The sequence below is a fragment of the Schistocerca gregaria genome, unplaced genomic scaffold, assembly GCF_023897955.1.
Source record: "Schistocerca gregaria isolate iqSchGreg1 unplaced genomic scaffold, iqSchGreg1.2 ptg000445l, whole genome shotgun sequence".
Taxonomy (NCBI): Eukaryota; Metazoa; Arthropoda; class Insecta; order Orthoptera; family Acrididae; genus Schistocerca; species Schistocerca gregaria.
The window spans coordinates 373,397-386,478 of NW_026061867.1; the positions used below are offsets into that span (position 1 = coordinate 373,397).

Below are 13,082 nucleotides of genomic sequence, written 5' to 3' on the forward strand. Positions count from 1 at the left end.
TCTGACTTTGTGATAATGTAACTAGAGCCGAGAACGGACATGACTCTCTTCTGTAACTGTTCTGGTTGTCTAGTGCTTGCCATAAGAGGAACACAGTAGGCAACTCTCTGAGAAGTAAGAAAATAAAAAAACGTCCTACCGACTGCGTTCCCTGTTTTGTGCCAGGAGGTGAAGAACGTCTCCAGCGGAACCGTGAAATGAGCGAAAACGTGAGAAACATTGCATTCGAAGTGCTTGTGAATTTTCCAATTGCCCGATGAGTGTCGACAAAACACGTAAATCCTCTACTCCAACGTATGAGACGTAACGACTGCTGCAGTTTGTTTTTGCATCGTGTGTCAACATTGTTCGATGGTCTGTTACGAGCTTTGCGCGATAAGTTTGCAGACAGCATTCAGGCGACGTTTAACTACTAACAGCTCCATGCAGCAATTGCACAACAGTAAAGGACATGAGTCAATGTGTCGTTGTGCATCGTGAGATGTTTCATAAGGCATTGTGAGCCCGGATAGCTCAGTCGGTAGAGCATTAGGCTTTTAACCTAAGGGTCCAGGGTTCAAGTCCCTGTTCGGTCGGAAATTTTAATAATTTGGTAGCGTTTCCTCTGGTAGTGGTGGAAACACTACGGAAAAGAATGCAGCAACGCCGTTTTCTGACACCACAGTGCTTTAAACGGTTCAATTTGCACGTGTCGGGAGAACGCTGCGTTCGGGGCAGCCGTGGCCGAGTGGTTAAGGCGTCTGACTCGAAAGTAGTTTCGAATCCCGCCGGCTGCGTGCGATTCTGCGTAAAGAGCAGCAAATACTTTCACACGCATGAATGAGCGTGCAAACCAATGACGCCATTCTAAACAAGACGAAAATTTCCGTTTAAGAATGCTGAGTTTCACGACGGCCGCTGCTTCCTGTGACTACCGGTCCACCTCGCACTGACGATGTGACTGCAGGAAGCCGTCGCAGGCCCACGAGTGCGCCCCCGTCATTTTCTCGCGCCTTCGCCGAGTTCGTGAGTACACACACGTGCTTGAAATTGTTGGACAGAGCGAAGGTTCATTCCTTTTTAGGAATTGCAATTCAATCAGTCGAGTGCGGCAAAAGCAATGGCGCCGCGTTTCTTTTCAATGATCTCGCAGCTACTTGCAAGTATGTCCATCCCTTAAGACGCCAGAAAACTAGCGTCAGCGGCGCGTCAGTGGGAAGTCGGTGAAGTCGCCATTGGAGCCACAAGCCAGCAATTACGACATGCGAATCACTCGCACACGACGCAGCTGTATGACAATGCTCGTGCGTGGGTGCGGATAGCTCAGTCGGTAGAGCGTTAGGTTTTCAACCAAAGGGTCCTGGGTTCTAGTCCCTGTCGGGGCGAGAATTAATACACTTTCGTAACGTCTAATGTGCTGGCAGTGGAATCACTACAGAAAAGAGTGAGCCCATGCTGCCTTCTGCCATGAGATTGCTTGCAAAGGTGGGAGTTTCAGTTGTCGAGAGACGCGTCTGAGACGTGCAGTCGTGGCCGAGTGGTTAAGGCGTCTGACTTGAAATCAGATTCCCTCTGGGAGCGTAGGTTCGAGTCCTGCCGACTGCGGAAATTTTCTCGCTCTCAGAAGATGGACGTTCAGCTGCATCCTAGCAGTTGCGTCACTACTAAACACGTGGGCCGCCAGCAAGGTGCAGTGTTCTTGGCTCCAGGGTGCAGCGCTACAGTCGTGCCCAGAAGCCACAGCTCATCTCCTCGTCTCACAACCGTCCACCAGGTGTCAGTGCAAGTGTCGCCTCTCTGGGCAGTGCAGATGTGATTATTTTAGCTTGCAGACGATGACGTGTAGCAATTAATGAGCAAACGCAAGTCAAACGTTTTACCGCGTGTATCTGCTAGATACTGCCTCACACACGTTGGAGAGGCTCACTCCTTCCTCTGCCTCGTTCTCTGCACACTAGTTGCACGTGGCATCGATATAGCACAGCTTTTCTAGCATCAGCGAAGTCAATATTACATGAATCGAGTCGACATGTTTGCTAGTTACGACGATGGAAGCAGAAGAAATGTGTGTGGTACTTTACTGCATCTGCTGTTCGCCTTTCGGCGTCCCTGTGTTCTTTCAGACGAAGATGACTGTGAAATTGACAACAGGGCAGACGTGCAAAAGAGGGGCGCTATACGTCAGCCGAAATAGCTCAGTTGGGAGAGCGTTAGACTGAAGATCTAAAGGTCCCTGGTTCGATCCCGGGTTTCGGCACGGCTTCGTTTTGCAGCCGACGCCAATGGAATTGCTCTGACTTTGTGATAATGTAACTAGAGCCGAGAACGGACATGACTCTCTTCTGTAACTGTTCTGGTTGTCTAGTGCTTGCCATAAGAGGAACACAGTAGGCAACTCTCTGAGAAGTAAGAAAATAAAAAAACGTCCTACCGACTGCGTTCCCTGTTTTGTGCCAGGAGGTGAAGAACGTCTCCAGCGGAACCGTGAAATGAGCGAAAACGTGAGAAACATTGCATTCGAAGTGCTTGTGAATTTTCCAATTGCCCGATGAGTGTCGACAAAACACGTAAATCCTCTACTCCAACGTATGAGACGTAACGACTGCTGCAGTTTGTTTTTGCATCGTGTGTCAACATTGTTCGATGGTCTGTTACGAGCTTTGCGCGATAAGTTTGCAGACAGCATTCAGGCGACGTTTAACTACTAACAGCTCCATGCAGCGATTGCACAACAGTAAAGGACATGAGTCAATGTGTCGTTGTGCATCGTGAGATGTTTCATAAGGCGTTGTGAGCCCGGATAGCTCAGTCGTTAGAGCATTAGGCTTTTAACCTAAGGGTCCAGGGTTCAAGTCACTGTTCGGGCGGAAATTTTAATAATTTGGTAGCGTTTCCTCTGGTAGTGGTGGAAACACTACGGAAAAGAATGCAGCAACGCCGTTTTCTGACACCACAGTGCTTTAAACGGTTCAATTTGCACGTGTCGGGAGAACGCTGCGTTCGGGGCAGCCGTGGCCGAGTGGTTAAGGCGTCTGACTCGAAAGTAGTTTCGAATCCCGCCGGCTGCGTGCGATTCTGCGTAAAGAGCAGCAAATACTTTCACACGCATGAATGAGCGTGCAAACCAATGACGCCATTCTAAACAAGACGAAAATTTCCGTTTAAGAATGCTGAGTTTCACGACGGCCGCTGCTTCCTGTGCCTACCGGTCCACCTCGCACTGACGATGTGACTGCAGGAAGCCGTCGCAGGCCCACGAGTGCGCCCCCGTCATTTTCTCGCGCCTTCGCCGAGTTCGTGAGTACACACACGTGCTTGAAATTGTTGGACAGAGCGAAGGTTCATTCCTTTTTAGGAATTGCAATTCAATCAGTCGAGTGCGGCAAAAGCAATGGCGCCGCGTTTCTTTTCAATGATCTCGCAGCTACTTGCAAGTATGTCCATCCCTTAAGACGCCAGAAAACTAGCGTCAGCGGCGCGTCAGTGGGAAGTCGGTGAAGTCGCCATTGGAGCCACAAGCCAGCAATTACGACATGCGAATCACTCGCACACGACGCAGCTGTATGACAATGCTCGTGCGTGGGTGCGGATAGCTCAGTCGGTAGAGCGTTAGGTTTTCAACCAAAGGGTCCTGGGTTCTAGTCCCTGTCGGGGCGAAAATTAATACACTTTCGTAACGTCTAATGTGCTGGCAGTGGAATCACTACAGAAAAGAGTGAGCCCATGCTGCCTTCTGCCATGAGATTGCTTGCAAAGGTGGGAGTTTCAGTTGTCGAGAGACGCTTCTGAGACGTGCAGTCGTGGCCGAAGGTTAAGGCGTCTGACTTGAAATCAGATTCCCTCTGGGAGCGTAGGTTCGAGTCCTGCCGACTGCGGAAATTTTCTCGCTCTCAGAAGATGGACGTTCAGCTGCATCCTAGCAGTTGCGTCACTACTAAACACGTGGGCCGCCAGCAAGGTGCAGTGTTCTTGGCTCCAGGGTGCAGCGCTACAGTCGTGCCCAGAAGCCACAGCTCATCTCCTCGTCTCACAACCGTCCACCAGGTGTCAGTGCAAGTGTCGCCTCTCTGGGCAGTGCAGATGTGATTATTTTAGCTTGCAGACGATGACGTGTAGCAATTAATGAGCAAGCGCAAGTCAAACGTTTTACCGCGTGTATCTGCTAGATACTGCCTCACACACGTTGGAGAGGCTCACTCCTTCCTCTGCCTCGTTCTCTGCACACTAGTTGCACGTGGCATCGATATAGCACAGCTTTTCTAGCATCAGCGAAGTCAATATTACATGAATCGAGTCGACATGTTTGCTAGTTACGACGATGGAAGCAGAAGAAATGTGTGTGGTACTTTACTGCATCTGCTGTTCGCCTTTCGGCGTCCCTGTGTTCTTTCAGACGAAGATGACTGTGAAATTGACAACGGGGCAGACGTGCAAAAGAGGGGTGCTATACGTCAGCCGAAATAGCTCAGTTGGGAGAGCGTTAGACTGAAGATCTAAAGGTCCCTGGTTCGATCCCGGGTTTCGGCACGGCTTCGTTTTGCAGCCGACGCCAATGGAATTGCTCTGACTTTGTGATAATGTAACTAGAGCCGAGAACGGACATGACTCTCTTCTGTAACTGTTCTGGTTGTCTAGTGCTTGCCATAAGAGGAACACAGTAGGCAACTCTCTGAGAAGTAAGAAAATAAAAAAACGTCCTACCGACTGCGTTCCCTGTTTTGTGCCAGGAGGTGAAGAACGTCTCCAGCGGAACCGTGAAATGAGCGAAAACGTGAGAAACATTGCATTCGAAGTGCTTGTGAATTTTCCAATTGCCCGATGAGTGTCGACAAAACACGTAAATTCTCTACTCCAACGTATGAGACGTAACGACTGCTGCAGTTTGTTTTTGCATCGTGTGTCAACATTGTTCGATGGTCTGTTACGAGCTTTGCGCGATAAGTTTGCAGACAGCATTCAGGCGACGTTTAACTACTAACAGCTCCATGCAGCAATTGCACAACAGTAAAGGACATGAGTCAATGTGTCGTTGTGCATCGTGAGATGTTTCATAAGGCATTGTGAGCCCGGATAGCTCAGTCGGTAGAGCATTAGGCTTTTAACCTAAGGGTCCAGGGTTCAAGTCCCTGTTCGGGCGGAAATTTTAATAATTTGGTAGCGTTTCCTCTGGTAGTGGTGGAAACACTACGGAAAAGAATGCAGCAACGCCGTTTTCTGACACCACAGTGCTTTAAACGGTTCAATTTGCACGTGTCGGGAGAACGCTGCGTTCGGGGCAGCCGTGGCCGAGTGGTTAAGGCGTCTGACTCGAAAGTAGTTTCGAATCCCGCCGGCTGCGTGCGATTCTGCGTAAAGAGCAGCAAATACTTTCACACGCATGAATGAGCGTGCAAACCAATGACGCCATTCTAAACAAGACGAAAATTTCCGTTTAAGAATGCTGAGTTTCACGACGGCCGCTGCTTCCTGTGCCTACCGGTCCACCTCGCACTGACGATGTGACTGCAGGAAGCCGTCGCAGGCCCACGAGTGCGCCCCCGTCATTTTCTCGCGCCTTCGCCGAGTTCGTGAGTACACACACGTGCTTGAAATTGTTGGACAGAGCGAAGGTTCATTCCTTTTTAGGAATTGCAATTCAATCAGTCGAGTGCGGCAAAAGCAATGGCGCCGCGTTTCTTTTCAATGATCTCGCAGCTACTTGCAAGTATGTCCATCCCTTAAGACGCCAGAAAACTAGCGTCAGCGGCGCGTCAGTGGGAAGTCGGTGAAGTCGCCATTGGAGCCACAAGCCAGCAATTACGACATGCGAATCACTCGCACACGACGCAGCTGTATGACAATGCTCGTGCGTGGGTGCGGATAGCTCAGTCGGTAGAGCGTTAGGTTTTCAACCAAAGGGTCCTGGGTTCTAGTCCCTGTCGGGGCGAAAATTAATACACTTTCGTAACGTCTAATGTGCTGGCAGTGGAATCACTACAGAAAAGAGTGAGCCCATGCTGTCTTCTGCCATGAGATTGCTTGCAAAGGTGGGAGTTTCAGTTGTCGAGAGACGCTTCTGAGACGTGCAGTCGTGGCCGAGTGGTTAAGGCGTCTGACTTGAAATCAGATTCCCTCTGGGAGCGTAGGTTCGAGTCCTGCCGACTGCGGAAATTTTCTCGCTCTCAGAAGATGGACGTTCAGCTGCATCCTAGCAGTTGCGTCACTACTAAACACGTGGGCCGCCAGCAAGGTGCAGTGTTCTTGGCTCCAGGGTGCAGCGCTACAGTCGTGCCCAGAAGCCACAGCTCATCTCCTCGTCTCACAACCGTCCACCAGGTGTCAGTGCAAGTGTCGCCTCTCTGGGCAGTGCAGATGTGATTATTTTAGCTTGCAGACGATGACGTGTAGCAATTAATGAGCAAACGCAAGTCAAACGTTTTACCGCGTGTATCTGCTAGATACTGCCTCACACACGTTGGAGAGGCTCACTCCTTCCTCTGCCTCGTTCTCTGCACACTAGTTGCACGTGGCATCGATATAGCACAGCTTTTCTAGCATCAGCGAAGTCAATATTACATGAATCGAGTCGACATGTTTGCTAGTTACGACGATGGAAGCAGAAGAAATGTGTGTGGTACTTTACTGCATCTGCTGTTCGCCTTTCGGCGTCCCTGTGTTCTTTCAGACGAAGATGACTGTGAAATTGACAACAGGGCAGACGTGCAAAAGAGGGGCGCTATACGTCAGCCGAAATAGCTCAGTTGGGAGAGCGTTAGACTGAAGATCTAAAGGTCCCTGGTTCGATCCCGGGTTTCGGCACGGCTTCGTTTTGCAGCCGACGCCAATGGAATTGCTCTGACTTTGTGATAATGTAACTAGAGCCGAGAACGGACATGACTCTCTTCTGTAACTGTTCTGGTTGTCTAGTGCTTGCCATAAGAGGAACACAGTAGGCAACTCTCTGAGAAGTAAGAAAATAAAAAAACGTCCTACCGACTGCGTTCCCTGTTTTGTGCCAGGAGGTGAAGAACGTCTCCAGCGGAACCGTGAAATGAGCGAAAACGTGAGAAACATTGCATTCGAAGTGCTTGTGAATTTTCCAATTGCCCGATGAGTGTCGACAAAACACGTAAATCCTCTACTCCAACGTATGAGACGTAACGACTGCTGCAGTTTGTTTTTGCATCGTGTGTCAACATTGTTCGATGGTCTGTTACGAGCTTTGCGCGATAAGTTTGCAGACAGCATTCAGGCGACGTTTAACTACTAACAGCTCCATGCAGCGATTGCACAACAGTAAAGGACATGAGTCAATGTGTCGTTGTGCATCGTGAGATGTTTCATAAGGCGTTGTGAGCCCGGATAGCTCAGTCGGTAGAGCATTAGGCTTTTAACCTAAGGGTCCAGGGTTCAAGTCCCTGTTCAGGCGGAAATTTTAATAATTTGGTAGCGTTTCCTCTGGTAGTGGTGGAAACACTACGGAAAAGAATGCAGCAACGCCGTTTTCTGACACCACAGTGCTTTAAACGGTTCAATTTGCACGTGTCGGGAGAACGCTGCGTTCGGGGCAGCCGTGGCCGAGTGGTTAAGGCGTCTGACTCGAAAGTAGTTTCGAATCCCGCCGGCTGCGTGCGATTCTGCGTAAAGAGCAGCAAATACTTTCACACGCATGAATGAGCGTGCAAACCAATGACGCCATTCTAAACAAGACGAAAATTTCCGTTTAAGAATGCTGAGTTTCACGACGGCCGCTGCTTCCTGTGCCTACCGGTCCACCTCGCACTGACGATGTGACTGCAGGAAGCCGTCGCAGGCCCACGAGTGCGCCCCCGTCATTTTCTCGCGCCTTCGCCGAGTTCGTGAGTACACACACGTGCTTGAAATTGTTGGACAGAGCGAAGGTTCATTCCTTTTTAGGAATTGCAATTCAATCAGTCGAGTGCGGCAAAAGCAATGGCGCCGCGTTTCTTTTCAATGATCTCGCAGCTACTTGCAAGTATGTCCATCCCTTAAGACGCCAGAAAACTAGCGTCAGCGGCGCGTCAGTGGGAAGTCGGTGAAGTCGCCATTGGAGCCACAAGCCAGCAATTACGACATGCGAATCACTCGCACACGACGCAGCTGTATGACAATGCTCGTGCGTGGGTGCGGATAGCTCAGTCGGTAGAGCGTTAGGTTTTCAACCAAAGGGTCCTGGGTTCTAGTCCCTGTCGGGGCGAGAATTAATACACTTTCGTAACGTCTAATGTGCTGGCAGTGGAATCACTACAGAAAAGAGTGAGCCCATGCTGCCTTCTGCCATGAGATTGCTTGCAAAGGTGGGAGTTTCAGTTGTCGAGAGACGCTTCTGAGACGTGCAGTCGTGGCCGAGTGGTTAAGGCGTCTGACTTGAAATCAGATTCCCTCTGGGAGCGTAGGTTCGAGTCCTGCCGACTGCGGAAATTTTCTCGCTCTCAGAAGATGGACGTTCAGCTGCATCCTAGCAGTTGCGTCACTACTAAACACGTGGGCCGCCAGCAAGGTGCAGTGTTCTTGGCTCCAGGGTGCAGCGCTACAGTCGTGCCCAGAAGCCACAGCTCATCTCCTCGTCTCACAACCGTCCACCAGGTGTCAGTGCAAGTGTCGCCTCTCTGGGCAGTGCAGATGTGATTATTTTAGCTTGCAGACGATGACGTGTAGCAATTAATGAGCAAACGCAAGTCAAACGTTTTACCGCGTGTATCTGCTAGATACTGCCTCACACACGTTGGAGAGGCTCACTCCTTCCTCTGCCTCGTTCTCTGCACACTAGTTGCACGTGGCATCGATATAGCACAGCTTTTCTAGCATCAGCGAAGTCAATATTACATGAATCGAGTCGACATGTTTGCTAGTTACGACGATGGAAGCAGAAGAAATGTGTGTGGTACTTTACTGCATCTGCTGTTCGCCTTTCGGCGTCCCTGTGTTCTTTCAGACGAAGATGACTGTGAAATTGACAACGGGGCAGACGTGCAAAAGAGGGGCGCTATACGTCAGCCGAAATAGCTCAGTTGGGAGAGCGTTAGACTGAAGATCTAAAGGTCCCTGTTTCGATCCCGGGTTTCGGCACGGCTTCGTTTTGCAGCCGACGCCAATGGAATTGCTCTGACTTTGTGATAATGTAACTAGAGCCGAGAACGGACATGACTCTCTTCTGTAACTGTTCTGGTTGTCTAGTGCTTGCCATAAGAGGAACACAGTAGGCAACTCTCTGAGAAGTAAGAAAATAAAAAAACGTCCTACCGACTGCGTTCCCTGTTTTGTGCCAGGAGGTGAAGAACGTCTCCAGCGGAACCGTGAAATGAGCGAAAACGTGAGAAACATTGCATTCGAAGTGCTTGTGAATTTTCCAATTGCCCGATGAGTGTCGACAAAACACGTAAATCCTCTACTCCAACGTATGAGACGTAACGACTGCTGCAGTTTGTTTTTGCATCGTGTGTCAACATTGTTCGATGGTCTGTTACGAGCTTTGCGCGATAAGTTTGCAGACAGCATTCAGGCGACGTTTAACTACTAACAGCTCCATGCAGCGATTGCACAACAGTAAAGGACATGAGTCAATGTGTCGTTGTGCATCGTGAGATGTTTCATAAGGCATTGTGAGCCTGGATAGCTCAGTCGGTAGAGCATTAGGCTTTTAACCTAAGGGTCCAGGGTTCAAGTCCCTGTTCGGGCGGAAATTTTAATAATTTGGTAGCGTTTCCTCTGGTAGTGGTGGAAACACTACGGAAAAGAATGCAGCAACGCCGTTTTCTGACACCACAGTGCTTTAAACGGTTCAATTTGCACGTGTCGGGAGAACGCTGCGTTCGGGGCAGCCGTGGCCGAGTGGTTAAGGCGTCTGACTCGAAAGTAGTTTCGAATCCCGCCGGCTGCGTGCGATTCTGCGTAAAGAGCAGCAAATACTTTCACACGCATGAATGAGCGTGCAAACCAATGACGCCATTCTAAACAAGACGAAAATTTCCGTTTAAGAATGCTGAGTTTCACGACGGCCGCTGCTTCCTGTGCCTACCGGTCCACCTCGCACTGACGATGTGACTGCAGGAAGCCGTCGCAGGCCCACGAGTGCGCCCCCGTCATTTTCTCGCGCCTTCGCCGAGTTCGTGAGTACACACACGTGCTTGAAATTGTTGGACAGAGCGAAGGTTCATTCCTTTTTAGGAATTGCAATTCAATCAGTCGAGTGCGGCAAAAGCAATGGCGCCGCGTTTCTTTTCAATGATCTCGCAGCTACTTGCAAGTATGTCCATCCCTTAAGACGCCAGAAAACTAGCGTCAGCGGCGCGTCAGTGGGAAGTCGGTGAAGTCGCCATTGGAGCCACAAGCCAGCAATTACGACATGCGAATCACTCGCACACGACGCAGCTGTATGACAATGCTCGTGCGTGGGTGCGGATAGCTCAGTCGGTAGAGCGTTAGGTTTTCAACCAAAGGGTCCTGGGTTCTAGTCCCTGTCGGGGCGAGAATTAATACACTTTCGTAACGTCTAATGTGCTGGCAGTGGAATCACTACAGAAAAGAGTGAGCCCATGCTGCCTTCTGCCATGAGATTGCTTGCAAAGGTGGGAGTTTCAGTTGTCGAGAGACGCTTCTGAGACGTGCAGTCGTGGCCGAGTGGTTAAGGCGTCTGAATTGAAATCAGATTCCCTCTGGGAGCGTAGGTTCGAGTCCTGCCGACTGCGGAAATTTTCTCGCTCTCAGAAGATGGACGTTCAGCTGCATCCTAGCAGTTGCGTCACTACTAAACACGTGGGCCGCCAGCAAGGTGCAGTGTTCTTGGCTCCAGGGTGCAGCGCTACAGTCGTGCCCAGAAGCCACAGCTCATCTCCTCGTCTCACAACCGTCCACCAGGTGTCAGTGCAAGTGTCGCCTCTCTGGGCAGTGCAGATGTGATTATTTTAGCTTGCAGACGATGACGTGTAGCAATTAATGAGCAAACGCAAGTCAAACGTTTTACCGCGTGTATCTGCTAGATACTGCCTCACACACGTTGGAGAGGCTCACTCCTTCCTCTGCCTCGTTCTCTGCACACTAGTTGCACGTGGCATCGATATAGCACAGCTTTTCTAGCATCAGCGAAGTCAATATTACATGAATCGAGTCGACATGTTTGCTAGTTACGACGATGGAAGCAGAAGAAATGTGTGTGGTACTTTACTGCATCTGCTGTTCGCCTTTCGGCGTCCCTGTGTTCTTTCAGACGAAGATGACTGTGAAATTGACAACGGGGCAGACGTGCAAAAGAGGGGCGCTATACGTCAGCCGAAATAGCTCAGTTGGGAGAGCGTTAGACTGAAGATCTAAAGGTCCCTGTTTCGATCCCGGGTTTCGGCACGGCTTCGTTTTGCAGCCGACGCCAATGGAATTGCTCTGACTTTGTGATAATGTAACTAGAGCCGAGAACGGACATGACTCTCTTCTGTAACTGTTCTGGTTGTCTAGTGCTTGCCATAAGAGGAACACAGTAGGCAACTCTCTGAGAAGTAAGAAAATAAAAAAACGTCCTACCGACTGTGTTCCCTGTTTTGTGCCAGGAGGTGAAGAACGTCTCCAGCGGAACCGTGAAATGAGCGAAAACGTGAGAAACATTGCATTCGAAGTGCTTGTGAATTTTCCAATTGCCCGATGAGTGTCGACAAAACACGTAAATCCTCTACTCCAACGTATGAGACGTAACGACTGCTGCAGTTTGTTTTTGCATCGTGTGTCAACATTGTTCGATGGTCTGTTACGAGCTTTGCGCGATAAGTTTGCAGACAGCATTCAGGCGACGTTTAACTACTAACAGCTCCATGCAGCGATTGCACAACAGTAAAGGACATGAGTCAATGTGTCGTTGTGCATCGTGAGATGTTTCATAAGGCATTGTGAGCCCGGATAGCTCAGTCGGTAGAGCATTAGGCTTTTAACCTAAGGGTCCAGGGTTCAAGTCCCTGTTCGGGCGGAAATTTTAATAATTTGGTAGCGTTTCCTCTGGTAGTGGTGGAAACACTACGGAAAAGAATGCAGCAACGCCGTTTTCTGACACCACAGTGCTTTAAACGGTTCAATTTGCACGTGTCGGGAGAACGCTGCGTTCGGGGCAGCCGTGGCCGAGTGGTTAAGGCGTCTGACTCGAAAGTAGTTTCGAATCCCGCCGGCTGCGTGCGATTCTGCGTAAAGAGCAGCAAATACTTTCACACGCATGAATGAGCGTGCAAACCAATGACGCCATTCTAAACAAGACGAAAATTTCCGTTTAAGAATGCTGAGTTTCACGACGGCCGCTGCTTCCTGTGCCTACCGGTCCACCTCGCACTGACGATGTGACTGCAGGAAGCCGTCGCAGGCCCACGAGTGCGCCCCCGTCATTTTCTCGCGCCTTCGCCGAGTTCGTGAGTACACACACGTGCTTGAAATTGTTGGACAGAGCGAAGGTTCATTCCTTTTTAGGAATTGCAATTCAATCAGTCGAGTGCGGCAAAAGCAATGGCGCCGCGTTTCTTTTCAATGATCTCGCAGCTACTTGCAAGTATGTCCATCCCTTAAGACGCCAGAAAACTAGCGTCAGCGGCGCGTCAGTGGGAAGTCGGTGAAGTCGCCATTGGAGCCACAAGCCAGCAATTACGACATGCGAATCACTCGCACACGACGCAGCTGTATGACAATGCTCGTGCGTGGGTGCGGATAGCTCAGTCGGTAGAGCGTTAGGTTTTCAACCAAAGGGTCCTGGGATCTAGTCCCTGTCGGGGCGAGAATTAATACACTTTCGTAACGTCTAATGTGCTGGCAGTGGAATCACTACAGAAAAGAGTGAGCCCATGCTGCCTTCTGCCATGAGATTGCTTGCAAAGGTGGGAGTTTCAGTTGTCGAGAGACGCTTCTGAGACGTGCAGTCGTGGCCGAGTGGTTAAGGCGTCTGACTTGAAATCAGATTCCCTCTGGGAGCGTAGGTTCGAGTCCTGCCGACTGCGGAAATTTTCTCGCTCTCAGAAGATGGACGTTCAGCTGCATCCTAGCAGTTGCGTCACTACTAAACACGTGGGCCGCCAGCAAGGTGCAGTGTTCTTGGCTCCAGGGTGCAGCGCTACAGTCGTGCCCAGAAGCCACAGCTCATC

General features: G+C 50.2%; 17 non-coding genes across 17 annotated transcripts; all 17 read left to right on the plus strand.

Moving 5' to 3' along the window:
* Positions 1-502: 502 nt before the first annotated feature.
* Positions 503-575, plus strand: Trnak-uuu (transfer RNA lysine (anticodon UUU)). The gene has a single exon. It is a non-coding gene; the product is annotated as a tRNA-Lys (tRNA).
* A 927-nt stretch (positions 576-1,502) lies between these two features.
* Positions 1,503-1,584, plus strand: Trnas-uga (transfer RNA serine (anticodon UGA)). The gene has a single exon. It is a non-coding gene; the product is annotated as a tRNA-Ser (tRNA).
* Positions 1,585-2,163: 579 nt separating this feature from the next.
* Positions 2,164-2,236, plus strand: Trnaf-gaa (transfer RNA phenylalanine (anticodon GAA)). The gene has a single exon. It is a non-coding gene; the product is annotated as a tRNA-Phe (tRNA).
* A 537-nt stretch (positions 2,237-2,773) lies between these two features.
* Positions 2,774-2,846, plus strand: Trnak-uuu (transfer RNA lysine (anticodon UUU)). The gene has a single exon. It is a non-coding gene; the product is annotated as a tRNA-Lys (tRNA).
* A 927-nt stretch (positions 2,847-3,773) lies between these two features.
* Trnas-uga (transfer RNA serine (anticodon UGA)) lies at positions 3,774-3,854 on the plus strand. Its single transcript has one exon. It is a non-coding gene; the product is annotated as a tRNA-Ser (tRNA).
* A 579-nt stretch (positions 3,855-4,433) lies between these two features.
* On the plus strand, positions 4,434-4,506 carry Trnaf-gaa (transfer RNA phenylalanine (anticodon GAA)). The gene has a single exon. It is a non-coding gene; the product is annotated as a tRNA-Phe (tRNA).
* Positions 4,507-5,043: 537 nt separating this feature from the next.
* On the plus strand, positions 5,044-5,116 carry Trnak-uuu (transfer RNA lysine (anticodon UUU)). The gene has a single exon. It is a non-coding gene; the product is annotated as a tRNA-Lys (tRNA).
* Positions 5,117-6,043: 927 nt separating this feature from the next.
* Positions 6,044-6,125, plus strand: Trnas-uga (transfer RNA serine (anticodon UGA)). Its single transcript has one exon. It is a non-coding gene; the product is annotated as a tRNA-Ser (tRNA).
* Positions 6,126-6,704: 579 nt separating this feature from the next.
* On the plus strand, positions 6,705-6,777 carry Trnaf-gaa (transfer RNA phenylalanine (anticodon GAA)). Its single transcript has one exon. It is a non-coding gene; the product is annotated as a tRNA-Phe (tRNA).
* A 537-nt stretch (positions 6,778-7,314) lies between these two features.
* On the plus strand, positions 7,315-7,387 carry Trnak-uuu (transfer RNA lysine (anticodon UUU)). Its single transcript has one exon. It is a non-coding gene; the product is annotated as a tRNA-Lys (tRNA).
* Positions 7,388-8,314: 927 nt separating this feature from the next.
* Trnas-uga (transfer RNA serine (anticodon UGA)) lies at positions 8,315-8,396 on the plus strand. Its single transcript has one exon. It is a non-coding gene; the product is annotated as a tRNA-Ser (tRNA).
* Positions 8,397-8,975: 579 nt separating this feature from the next.
* Positions 8,976-9,048, plus strand: Trnaf-gaa (transfer RNA phenylalanine (anticodon GAA)). The gene has a single exon. It is a non-coding gene; the product is annotated as a tRNA-Phe (tRNA).
* Positions 9,049-9,585: 537 nt separating this feature from the next.
* Trnak-uuu (transfer RNA lysine (anticodon UUU)) lies at positions 9,586-9,658 on the plus strand. The gene has a single exon. It is a non-coding gene; the product is annotated as a tRNA-Lys (tRNA).
* Positions 9,659-10,585: 927 nt separating this feature from the next.
* On the plus strand, positions 10,586-10,667 carry Trnas-uga (transfer RNA serine (anticodon UGA)). Its single transcript has one exon. It is a non-coding gene; the product is annotated as a tRNA-Ser (tRNA).
* A 579-nt stretch (positions 10,668-11,246) lies between these two features.
* On the plus strand, positions 11,247-11,319 carry Trnaf-gaa (transfer RNA phenylalanine (anticodon GAA)). Its single transcript has one exon. It is a non-coding gene; the product is annotated as a tRNA-Phe (tRNA).
* Positions 11,320-11,856: 537 nt separating this feature from the next.
* On the plus strand, positions 11,857-11,929 carry Trnak-uuu (transfer RNA lysine (anticodon UUU)). Its single transcript has one exon. It is a non-coding gene; the product is annotated as a tRNA-Lys (tRNA).
* Positions 11,930-12,856: 927 nt separating this feature from the next.
* On the plus strand, positions 12,857-12,938 carry Trnas-uga (transfer RNA serine (anticodon UGA)). Its single transcript has one exon. It is a non-coding gene; the product is annotated as a tRNA-Ser (tRNA).
* The last annotated feature ends 144 nt before the right edge of the window (positions 12,939-13,082 follow it).